General features: G+C 40.9%; 1 protein-coding gene across 4 annotated transcripts in view; it reads right to left on the reverse strand.

The window, feature by feature from the left end:
* LOC133413599 (uncharacterized) overlaps positions 1-12825 on the reverse strand; it is a 43909-nt gene that overhangs the window by 30661 nt on the left and 423 nt on the right. The gene's annotated exons all lie outside the window — the stretch shown is intronic.

Below are 12825 nucleotides of genomic sequence, written 5' to 3' on the forward strand. Positions count from 1 at the left end.
GGGAGCCAATTGGAGCAGTTACATATGTCGGCACCTCTGTGCAACCATTTTCCACAGCGCTCTTCTCATCGCCCTTGGGGTTTGTGACTCTCTCTCTTTCTCAAACACACACACTCACTCAGTATGCCAGTGCATTCATAGATTCATCAAAAAAAAAAAAAAAACACATTGGGAAACAAATCAAATCTTCATATGCATTTTTAGGTCATGTGCATTGTGAGTAAGGAAGTATATACTGATGCAGGTCACCCCCTGCACTTGCAACTTGCACTTGCAAGCTTGTGTTTAAGTCTGTGCATCAATATGGAACAAAGCCGTGCACATCTCAGGGCAGCATAAACCTCAAGCACTGTGCAAAAGCTCTTACACAACAAAGCGGAAGTGAGACACACCCCTAAACTGTCACGCTACCATATTCGCCAGCAGCCTCTGCTATCCAAATGACTGTGTCTAATATTCACTATTCCATTTCCATGTGAAAGGGGGAGTCTTATCGTGGCTGCGCAGACACGAGGAAGCGGGTCTCAGTCGGGTCTCAGTCGGGGAGGCCATCGATTTGATCCAACCTTAAAAGGCCGGTCAGCCTCAACAATGGCATCTTACGGAAAAACCATTACCTTTTGGTTGAATTCTGAAATGTTAACCTCCATACAGGTTTGCGGTGATGCTCGGGCTCTCTGCGACTGCAATACTCATGCGGCTACACAGAGTACCAGTGGGAGAAAGAGCTCTTGCAGGTTTCAGCTCAATCAAGTATACGGCCTACTCGCTCCATGCTGCCTTTCTTTGCGTATCATGTCCAAGGCCACCTGTATTAGGCATAGACAAGCTAACAAAAATGATCACCGATGCTGTGGTAATTATAAGCCTTGAAATAAAACGAACAGCGCAGACCTGAGTGTTATATACTAATCTTCAGGTATAATACGTATTAATGAAGAGACGAGAAACAATTGTAATCATGTCTGCATGTATCGCTCTTCAACAAGACACAAAGAACGTAAAACACCGTCGACATAAAATGAGGCGTTATTAGGAATCCCACCCGTGCTCTTGGCACTAACACGCCCCGCTGCAACACGATTGGCTCCGGCATAGCGGGTAGGGCAGGCTACGCGACCATTCCAAACACAGTATGTATCACATTTGTACTAAATATAAAGAATCAAGTGTGTTATGGCTAGAGTTGGGGTAAGGATGGGTTAGGATGGATGAGGGTGGTTTCGGAATAGGGTGGGTTAGGATTAGTGGGATTCATAATAACGCCACCACACTAAAATCACTTGCTTTCCCGCCTGGAAGCAGTAGGGTGTGTCCTCATGAGATGCAGCAGCCAATCGTATAGCAGCAGTGCGTGTCCTGCGGCCAATGATATTGGAGCAGGGCGTGTCCTGCCTAGAATACGAGTGTGATTCTTAATAATGCACTGATAAGTGAAAGGGCGGGTGGGTACCACGACGGCATTCCAGAAGGGATAAAATGAAGGTCTCCACAACGTGTCGCATTACTTAATGCACTTATACTGTATATAGAAAAACTAATGGATGTTATGCTAAAACATATCTATAAAATAACAGATTGATTCAAAAAATAATAATAATCTTGCAGGTCTATTAAACAAGTTAACCTGTTCAATAATAGGGCATATAAATACAGGATTACAGTCAAAAAGAAATTTTCGTGTTTTGTTTCTAAATACATTAGTTATGTTTGAAGATAAGTGTGCAAAGACTGAGATCAGTGTGGTACTGAATTGTTGAGCTATAGCACTGAACGTTTTTCACACAGTTTATCACAGTATCACAGCATGTGCAGATCATTGGGGTGTGGCTAAAACGGAGCCCAGGTATGCACTTCATTTTATAACAGCATCATTTTATAAAATAACATAAGAGTTGACATTCTCTTCTACGTGAATTCAGTTAAAGACAGGCAAAATAACTGTAACTGATTCTTCTGTAAATATGCAACACATCAACGTTAAAAATAACAATACAGTATTTCCTGATTTAATTTGAGCACAACATATTGGAGGCTCAATATAATGTTGCCATTGAGAAATATTTTACAGGCACTGCACAGTGCACACACACTTGCTGCTATCGATGAAGGAAATCACAGTGTTATCACTAGGTTTGTGTGTGTGTGTGTGTGTGTGTGCGCGTGTGTGTGTGTGTGTGTGTGTGCACGCGTGTGCGTGCATGTAAATTAGTGTGAAAGCGTCTGGTCTAAGCGTATTAATACTGCATAGTGCAGGAACCTACTAATTAGTTTAGCGCAGGGTTCCGTAATTGGGTTAGCGGAGATTTCATGACAGCTAGCATGTCAACAGAGGCCATCTTGCTATTGATCCAATGACTTAATGCAGCGACAAACACAGCTGGCGCTTTCGCTGAACAAGTGTGTGTACAACACAACACAACCAATCCACTTGGGACCTCGGCTCTTTCGTTTAATGCATAAATTGGAAAACATCGAAAACAGATGAAAATAGCATGAAGACACTTGTGTGTTGAATGTTTTGTAATTGTTTTGGCACTTGTAATTATGCATTCAATTGTCAAACGATGCATGTGTCACACAAAAGGAAGGATAGGTGGGATTTTAGCATGTTAAATGGCATTTTGTTGTGTTTGCGTCTGGGGTAACATTATCTGACAGGTGTGAGGTGCAATCTGCAAGGCGCCATGGGAGTAAAATACTAAATGAAGAGAGAAGTTTTGAGGCGCCACGAAATCTCCACCCCAGTTGTGTCACTTTGCTTTCCGACTTAACACAATCTGCTTCCTCCTAAAATAGCTCGGTGCTCCTCTGAAGCAGGCTTTTGGTTCTCCACTGTGATTGACACTTATGGTAGCGTGCAGGGAGGAAAAAAAAAAAAGACCATAATTTCTACACTGTGACGTGACGACCGACTCACTACAGGATCTGGAGATTCATTTTGTGCGATGTTGCTACTGTGCTGCGTGCTAAAAGATAGGAGAACAAATAGATCAGACTGCTGGGGTCCGAAGATTACACGTGATGCGTACGACGCTTAACCTGACTTGCCAGATGGTTTGTTTCACAAATCCATAAGAGAAAGACCTACTCAAAACTATCTAAAAAATAGATAGAAATAACAACAAAAAACTTCAGGCTGCAGCTAAATATTTTTTTTAATGCAGTCGTCCATCGATTATCCCATCGATTATTCGATTATTAATTAGATGAAATTTATCTTTTATTGTGGTACTAATAAAGGTTATCTTATCTTACAAATATTATCATCTCCTTTAGCCACGTTAGCTAGCCAGCACTAGCTCGTAGGTAGGTGGGGTGTCACTGTCTGCAGTTTTTGCTTGCATCATCACAACATTATCTTTCGGGTGTCTTGTTTCGGTGGCAAACGACTTTCAGCCGAAAACTGGCAAATGCACTTTCGGGCCATTGTCGGCCGGAAAAAAAAAAGCTGTGACCGAATTTTCGGTGCATCACTAATATTGATGATCGCTCGAGAAAAGTCACTGTGGTTCTTAACTTTGCTTTTCATGATAAACTCTTGTTCATCCATCCATCCATCCATTTTCTGATCCGCTTCTCCTCACTAGGGTCGCGGGCGTACTGGAGCCTAACCCAGCTGTCATCGGGCAGGAGGCGGGGTACACCCTGAACTGGTTGCCAGCCAATCGCAGGGCACATAGAAACAAACAACCTTTCGCACTCACAGTCATGCCTACGGGCAATTTAGAGTCTCCAATTAATGCATGTTTTTGGGATGTGGGAGGAAACCGGAGTGCCCGGAGAAAACCCACGCAGGCACGGGGAGAACATGCAAACTCCACACAGGCAGGGCCGGGGATTGAACCCGGGTCCTCAGAACTGTGAGGCTGACGCTCTAACCAGTCGGCCACCGTGCCGCCAACTCTTGTTCACTTCTGATAAAACTGCTATTACGGCAACATTTGCATTCATCTCTTCAAGAGCGACTATTAGTGTCTGCTTATTTTGTGACCAGACACAACTGTACCACTTTGAAGCATGGAAAGATGGACTTGTGAGATGATTTACCTGTTTTCTCACAAATTCAGCTATTACAGTGCTTAACACATGACTTCATATGACTTTGACCTTTATTTTCGGTTGGTTTGAAAACTGAACCAGTGCAATCAGAGAACATATAGAGTTTGAAGCGAGTCCTTAAGGGAAATAGATATGAAATGGTGCAAACCCTCTTCAAGCGGATGTTTTGATACGCTGTCAACTAGTCCTGAAAGACGAAGGCAGCCTCTGGGGTGGAGTTCAGTTGATGTGATCCCACTTTCAGCAAGCCACTCTTATTAAGCAGCACATCTAAAAGCCGGCAGATTTTCTTACTAAACCAATCGATACGGAACCTTCCTCTCTGGGGGAGACCTCGACTCCACCCTTCCGCGGTCTTCCTGCAACTTTCGGCACCCCTGCGCTCTCGCTCGCACACGGTCGGGACGGAGAAGAGGTGGATGCATTTCCTCATCCTGGGACTGAACTGATAGCACACGCAGCTGCAAACAGTCCTCTGCGGGAGAACAAACCGCCTGTTAATGAATAAATGAACACGGCAGTCAGCACGAACGCTCGGCTGTCCTCCTCTGCATCCCGTTCACCTCTGTGACTGTCAGAGCAATCGATAAGCACCACTCTCCTGCAAAGGTGGGCTTCCCCGCCTGCTGCTGAAGACATACTGTATACTGCAGACTAACATGCTCCTCGTTAATGTCAACAGCAGAACTGGTACGAAACTAGGGCAAAACATGCAAATGAATTCAGATGGCATCGCCGGGCAACTTATGTTGCTGTACGGCGGTGCCTTGAGATACGAGTTGTTGGGTTTTTTTTTTGCTGTGACTTGTGAGCGCTGACTTGAGATACGAGCACTACGCGGTGGCAGTGAACTCAGCTCACTTAACAATAAGCAGCACTTGGGCAAAGAGTGATGAATTCTTGAAAAAGAAGAAGCTTCAAGATGTTTATTGCGCTGCTTTAACCCTTTAGGCCACAGGTGTCAAACTCAGATCTGGCCCGCCACATGATTTTATGTGGCGCGCACTGGGCTACTCGGCAGCACACCGAAAATGACGTAGCGGAAAAGACGGCATGGAGATGACGCATTTTACCTAGCAACAGGCACAGAGCAGCCCCTTGTCTTTTGCAAAAAAAATCACTAAACATAGTTTGCCTTTCTGTAGCAGAAAATAATAATACAATAATTATTGTGTAAACAAAATCAAAAACAAAAATTGCTATGAATGGACAAAGTCTTTCTGAGGACCTCTTGTCTGCCCAACAAGGTGCCTTACGTAAAATACACAACGTTCAGCAACATCCAAGCAATGCATGTAGAAAATGTAGCAATAATAGAGAATTTACAACAATTACCTCTTCTGAAAAATCTTCTTTTTTCCCAACTGGCTGTCCTTTGAAACAGAATAAAAATGTTGTAGAACATGAAAATGTCACATACAAGGGGCCTCCTATGCCATATCGAAGTGATGGTTTCTGTTGTTGTAATACCAAATTCCAGCCTACGGTGTGACCGGGTTTACGGATTATAGCTCAAAAAACGTCCATCTGTCTTTCTTATACTGCACCCCTGGTGGTCAAGGCGGGCACACCAGAAAGATTGGCACAAAGGCCATTCAGTTGATGCAGTTTGACAAAAAAACAAACAAAAAAAAAAAACAACGTTTAATTGTACTCCATTGACTTTACTCACCAGAACTGACACACCAAACAAATAAAAACAACCAAAAACAAAGATGTATTTAAGCTTCTATGCTGAACAGCAGCCAGAAGGCACTGTTGCCCTATATAAACAAGAATATTTAAATCCTTCCAAATTTATGTCCGTAAACTCACAAATGCCTCTGTGGTAAAGTCTGAGCGCAACCCCTCCCTGTGTGCGAAACATGAAATCTTATCACAAATTCGCTGGAATTGCTTTGTTGCTTTTATTTAGAGCAGAACTAACTCTTGTATTGCACAACAGAAGTGATCGATGCAACTCGTGCACACTCCTAAGACCAAATAAAAAGACCATGAGCACAGTACGAAGTTAAGAAGTTGGCTTCGTAGCAATTCTTTCTCTCGCAGCCACAAAAGTTACAAATTGGATCAAATCTCCAAATACAAGAAAATTTTTGAAAAGCTACAAACCACTCTTTCAAGTGAAAAATAGGCCAACTCCTGCAGAGGCTACACAAATGCAACTGCACAAAGTAGAACAATAGCAATGAGTCCAATAATTAACTCATTTCAAGTAGGCTGAGGGTGTATCCGTCCTGCAATGTCTAACCATAACAAACACTGCATAACGGAACAATAAAACTTGCGACATGTACTACGGCAGTAATTTTAGTCACCGAAACAGCAAGACCACCCCTCTGAACACAGAGTGGAATGGTCCCGTCCAATTTGCCACCAGCTGTTCCCCAGTTGCTACTTACATGTGGCAGGAGCAGGGCCTCGCTCTAAGGCAAAACAGACAACTTGATATTCACAAGGTGACACAAAGCTAACACGGAACGGCAAAGCTTGTCACGTCAAACAAAATGAAATGTAGGCCATCTTTCAAACAGGGAGGCCAGGACAATGGATGTCAAAAACACTCACCGTTGGACAGGATGCGAACGATAAACCTTTTTTTTTTTTTTTTTAAATGATGTCATATTATCTTTCCAAGAACAGCTGTCCCATCGTTGCACCCAGTGGCTCATCATGACAGCAGCTAATAACAACTGACACCTTCGCCGGGCTCACGCGGTCGACTGATACGAACGCATTTGCCAGGAGGCCACGCTGCCATGTGTGACGGCGGAGGTGTTAAGCATTTATTTACAAATTGACCCACTTCAATTCATCAGTACCAGGATGTGGGGGTGGGGCGAGGATTTGATTGGATTTTTGATTTATTCAATCATGATTTGGCCAGCAAGGCCTTCTCTGCTGGCCAAAACGCTACCAGAAGCACTGACCTACATTTCAACAGCCTAATAGCACAGTCACGGTACTGACGACAAAACAAAACACACAAGAAGTGCCAAGATGCCACAATTCAAAATTTGCGGATTCCCGTTACCTGGATAACTGATAATCGACACAGACGTAGAGAAAGAAAATACATTTTTTAGCAAGCACATTGGTATTTTTTATTTTTTTATTGATATTTCGACAGTGAGTTAAAAATGACCGCAATGAATGCGACTATGTTATTGGTTAATTATTTACAACCTAAATTCTAAGATTTGTTCCATAAAGTAGTATTAATTTATTCCCAACATTCTCTTTCCTTCATTCCATAGCATTTCTCTTTGCTGCATTGCTTCCAGTACGTGTATGTCTTGTATTTTTTGAATATCTGATTTCAGCCTTTTTGTGCTGCCGTGTCAATCTGATCTGCCGAGGGCCTCTCTCTTTTTAAAAAAAAAAAAAAAAAAATTAAATTAAATAAATTCCTGCCAATAGAATTATATCTTTCAGCATGTGACAAAATCTGAGATGGTCAAACCTGCAGTGAATGTTTAGCGACTAAAGTTAATATCTGTTCTCCTTGTTTCTTCACTTGGCCTCTGCGTTGCCTCCTTGGCCTCTGCACAGCATTAATAATTGAGAGCTTTTCATGCAGACATGATTCTGTTGGTCTCTATATCTATAGCATTAAAAGTTGGCCGACGAGCGCGACTAAGGCGCTGCACTTAAAAGCCCTGGCTCGGACACGCCTGTCTGACTGACGTATAGCACGATGATATGGATAAAGGTGCACATGCAGCAGTTTATTTTCACCATTGCACACACAGAAAGTAGCCTGCTAGTGAACAGTTGGAGGAAACAAATACAGTCTTTCGTTAGTTTTTGTTAAAAGGTCGGCCTGTAGGCAGAGCTCTTGACTGTATATGTGATCATTATCGCAGTGCTAAAACAACAAATCTAATAGTAGCCTAAAAAGCGTAATAATTTAACTTACACTTCATTTCCTACTAAGTACCATAACACTGTGCTGATATGTGAGTGGGGGGGAAAAAAACAACACTTTTTTTCAATAAAAATGCAAAAACATATAATTGTTTGTGTGATATTAGTTTAAGCAGACTCTGTTGGTTTATTCTTGTGATTTAGATGAAGATCAGGCTACATTTTATGAACAATTCATGCAGAAATTTAAGAAATCCCAAAGGCTTCACATATATTTTCTTCCAACAGTATAACAAGTTTTTTTAATTTTTATTATTGTTATTATTTGCCTTCTTTATTACCCCATAAAACGAATTACCCCATTCATGTAGCTATATGTGCAACATACTGTTTGACGACAGGAAAATATGATAAGTGACAACATAACGCTGCTGAAGGTTTTAATGATTATTTATTACATCAAAGTATCCCATGCCATTATTGCTGATGTAGGGCATTCTCTGGTAGCGGAATAGACTAAGAGGTCATTTTTTCACACACTGCCTAAAGTAAACAGTACAACATAAATCAACAATAAATGTGACAGCTACATAAGGCATACATTCCAAGAACCACTGTTAACATCCAGAGAAACGACAATTACATTTAACGTAACACTAAGGACATTAATTATTGCACGCCCCCCCCCCGTCCCCCCCAAAAGAAAATTAATAAATAAATCCACATTGCATTGTAGGGATCACACGGCTTGATGTCGCATATGCTTGTTTTCGCCAGCATTAGCAGCTAGCTCCACGGTGGGCTGGCCGTGCGAAGTCTGGGCTTACTGTACATTACACCCCGGTTTCGTCAGTGCAGTGTTCTCAAGAATCAGTCTTGTACTGTACTGTATTTCTTTTTTTATTCACTTGATTTACCAATGGATCAGCACACAGCTAGCATCGATTTGACATGAAACTACATTGGTCTTTGTGTCCTTTTCTTCACCTTTTTTTGATGTGATATTTTTACATAGTGCCCCCTAGTGTTCTGACTGAAGATGATAAACTTGTGTTCCTCTTTTATTTTTAATTAGTGCCTTGTGTTTTTGATTCTCACAAGAAATGCCAAGTTTCAACTGAAATCTATTTATAGTTTTGTTTGAAATCACCTCATTAGAAATGTTCGGAGGCAAGAAAATGCAGCTTCCTGCTATATGCACAATGCGAATTTAAGAAACAATACTGTTGATTATCTAAAAGAGGAAACCAATTGGTGGTTCATTATTAAGTGCATTTTTTTTTTCATTTTCCCTTGTGTATTCATAATTGCTCTTTAACCAAGCAAAAATATAGTTTATCCTTATACTTGATTATTCCAATACAATTGTCAGTAGAATACTCGATTATCAGTACCGGATGCAAAATTGTATTTGTGACAGGTTTGTTTAATGTCACCTCAGAAATAAAGTCAGAAAACGTAAGTCATAGCATTGCATTATCATAGAGTAACTGAAAACCTATTATCAATCAGTTTTGAAGGGGCGATTGGCTTTGAAGGTGCAAAAATGTTGATCAGTCCCCTGGTCTTCTTCTAAAGGTTCACTGCGTTTGTTTATCAAATTTGTTTTGATAAATAAATACGGATATATACATGCAGTGTAAAATATATCCGTATTAATTATATACAAATATAACCTCTATTAAAATATATTTTTGATGTGGTTGGTAAAATGACTCGAAAGGACTCGAAATTCAAAGTGTCGGACTTGAGGGCAAAGAGACTGACTTGAGACTTGCTAAGCAATGACTTGGTCCCACATCTGCCTAACGGTACTTTGTATGTTATTCTAATTACTTATACTAAGTGTACTAAGAGCACTAAGTAAGTATACTAAGTAAGTACTGAATTTTGCACCCCCCCCCCCCTCACACACACACACACACACACACACACAGTAAAGTACTGTATATGCTAAAGAGGTCAAAGCGTACGTTATGCTTAATAGAATGACAGTGAATGTTCATGTTTTAATGTAGCTATGTGAGGATATGGAAGTGTTGCTGAATGCATACATGGGCGAGAGACTACAGTTATGCAGTGTGCAAAGAGGCCCACACAGTCACCGCTGTACTGTATCTATTCGATGAAGACGGCAAGGCATCATGGGAGGGAAAACAGCACTCCGGTGCTTGTCGCCTCCGGTGCAACAGCGGCAGGGATTGTACTCTGCCCTGTAGGGAGCATCTGACTGTTCCCTAACCCTCGACAGAAGGCTGACTCTGCCCTTGCCCGCTTGATGTCTACCACGCGGGGAGAATATTGAGGACGAGAATTGTTGACATTTTGTAGAACAAGCAGGAACAGGAGGCGCTACTGTGCGAAAGTGTGGGTGTGCTGCAAGCTGTGAACATTATTGCGCGGGATTCCGAGAAGGGGTTGGAGGTTTATAGCTAATGTGAAAAGGTGTAATTCCTGACATGGGTCATCAGAGAGGTGGCCCCAGGGGGGACCCTCGTGCTTCGGTCAACACAAAGACTGTAATGAGGTGAAATTGGCACACACGAGATTTTTTTGAGGCTGGGGCAGAGTCCTCTGTTCTGTACTGTTCACGTCTATATTCTGACTAATAATTTTTTTTTCTCTCCTTCAGTAATTGCAGTTGCACAGTACACCGCATACTCTGTATGGTGAATCCGAATGAATGACATTTTGTGATGTATTGTCAATAAGAAAAGTGGCGCTCTACAATTTGGCATTTCATTAAATAAAACTTGTAGTAATAACGTAATTAAATAGAATGTGAAAAAATTAAACAGTTTGTGTATCATGATTTTGTACTTTATTGTCCCTTGATATTGTGCTCTTTCTGGTGTTAACGTCTTGGCCACTGGGGGGGGGGGGGGGGGGCAGTATAATACAGACATTCATAAATGAAAGAATTTCACAACTACAGTAAGTGACTCGTAAGATGCAGTAACATTAGTCCTTTTTCAGACAGGATAAAGAATATATATACCTGGAAGTATTGTTTTATTGTCTGTCTTCATGTGTTGCTGCACTGTTGGTGTTCAAATATCTATTGTGTAAAGGGTTAATGACTACAGCAATGTATATGCTAGTTTTGTTAACACATCCATGGTATTTTGCATTAAGTGTTGGCGTAACACGAGTGGACTTTCATTCGTGCCACCATTTCGTACTCGAAACTAAATTTTTGGTCGAGTGACAGCTAAGAAAAAAAAAAATATATATATATATATATTTTGTTACATTCTCTTTATGTTTAACTGTGTTTTTTTAACAAAACAGTACTATTTTAATTAATGTAAAAAAATTATATTCCCGAAAATGTTTTTTTTTTTTTGGGGGGGGGCGAGGGGGTTGGAACACAATAATTTCAATTCATTTCGATAAGGAAAATGTATTTGCTTTTCTGTGTGAGTAAACTGAAGAACAAGGTTGGTCACAGTCACAGAACAAATTATACTGGTAAATCAAGGTACCATAGTAGTTATCATACTGTATAGCTAGCATACTTTATACTTTATATGTATATTGCTCATGATCAAAGTTATAGCTTGTACATACATATAGAAACAGACACTCAAGTTAACATATAGATACAGCTCTGGGAAAAAAAAACAATTAAAATAAAGGTGGCCCCAAAAAATATTGGACTTTTTTGTGTATGCCTTATGTAGCTGTCACATTTATTGTTGATTTTTCATTCTTTGCAATTCAATACTCAAATCAATGGTTCTCAAACTTTTTACACAAATTACCACCGAAGAAATATTTAGTGCTCCATCATTTCCAACATTAAAATATTATTTCACATTCATTATCATATCTATTTATTAATGCACATATATTCATATTCATATTCAATTATTTATTTTTTTTAAAACAGGTTTTAAAAATGAAATGCAAAAAGTTAAATACAACTGAATTGTACTTTGGCAGGGATTCAGTACCGTTAGAGGGAGCCAATGTACCACATTGAGACAATCACTGCTCTATATGATAACGTGATAATGTTGCTAAAAAAAAATCAACACCGCTAAATCGCAAAAAAAAAAAAAAAAAAATCTGACAAACTGATACATTTTCAGTGACCTTTGAATTTCCTTTCCTGAGCTGCGCATGTAGAAACCGTTCAACACCACGCTGCATTTTCTGTATACTATTTACAGTAATTACCGCCTATGTGTACTTGTGGTTGGAATCAGTCTTCATTTTGTTGCGCTCTACCTGTGACACGTACAACGGCAATAACGTTTAATCTAATGGAAACGAAATTAATTTCATCTTTACATGCACACCCATTGTATATAATATAAAAAAAAAAAATTATCCCCAAAAAAACTTTGGGTTTGGAAAGTCAGTGGTCATTCCATTTAAAGGTCATTTTGGTACCTCTCTGACTTCCCATTTTATTAAGCCACTGCAGCGTGGGTATGACTGGTGCTCCCCTCTTATCACCATGTAAGGCAACCCACGCCTTGTGGGCCATGAGCGGATTAGCGATGAGTGTCTGTGATAGGAGCCCCCCCCCCGAAAAAAGGCTTTATTAATTAGGCTCACGTTGACACTGCACGGGCCCTCGGAAACATGCAGCTGACTTTGATCAAAAGTTTTCTCGCCGAGCTCCATCACGATCTCGCGCTGCAATGCTCTCGCCTGATGTAAAACCGCCGTGCGTGCAATGCACAAGAAAAGGGAGGGGTGGGGAAAAAGGAAAGTGGAAGGTTTAGAGGGTTGAGGGTGCAGCATTTTCAAATCGGTGGGGCAACTTTCACACATGGCTGGCCAAGGAGCGATTGATTGATTGATTGATTGATTGCACGGAGGAGGGGGTGGGATGGGGGGGGGGGGGGGGGGGGGCACGTTTAAAAACAGTCCACACATCATTAG

This window comes from Phycodurus eques, chromosome 1 (genome assembly GCF_024500275.1).
Source record: "Phycodurus eques isolate BA_2022a chromosome 1, UOR_Pequ_1.1, whole genome shotgun sequence".
NCBI classification, from domain to species: domain Eukaryota; kingdom Metazoa; phylum Chordata; class Actinopteri; order Syngnathiformes; family Syngnathidae; genus Phycodurus; species Phycodurus eques.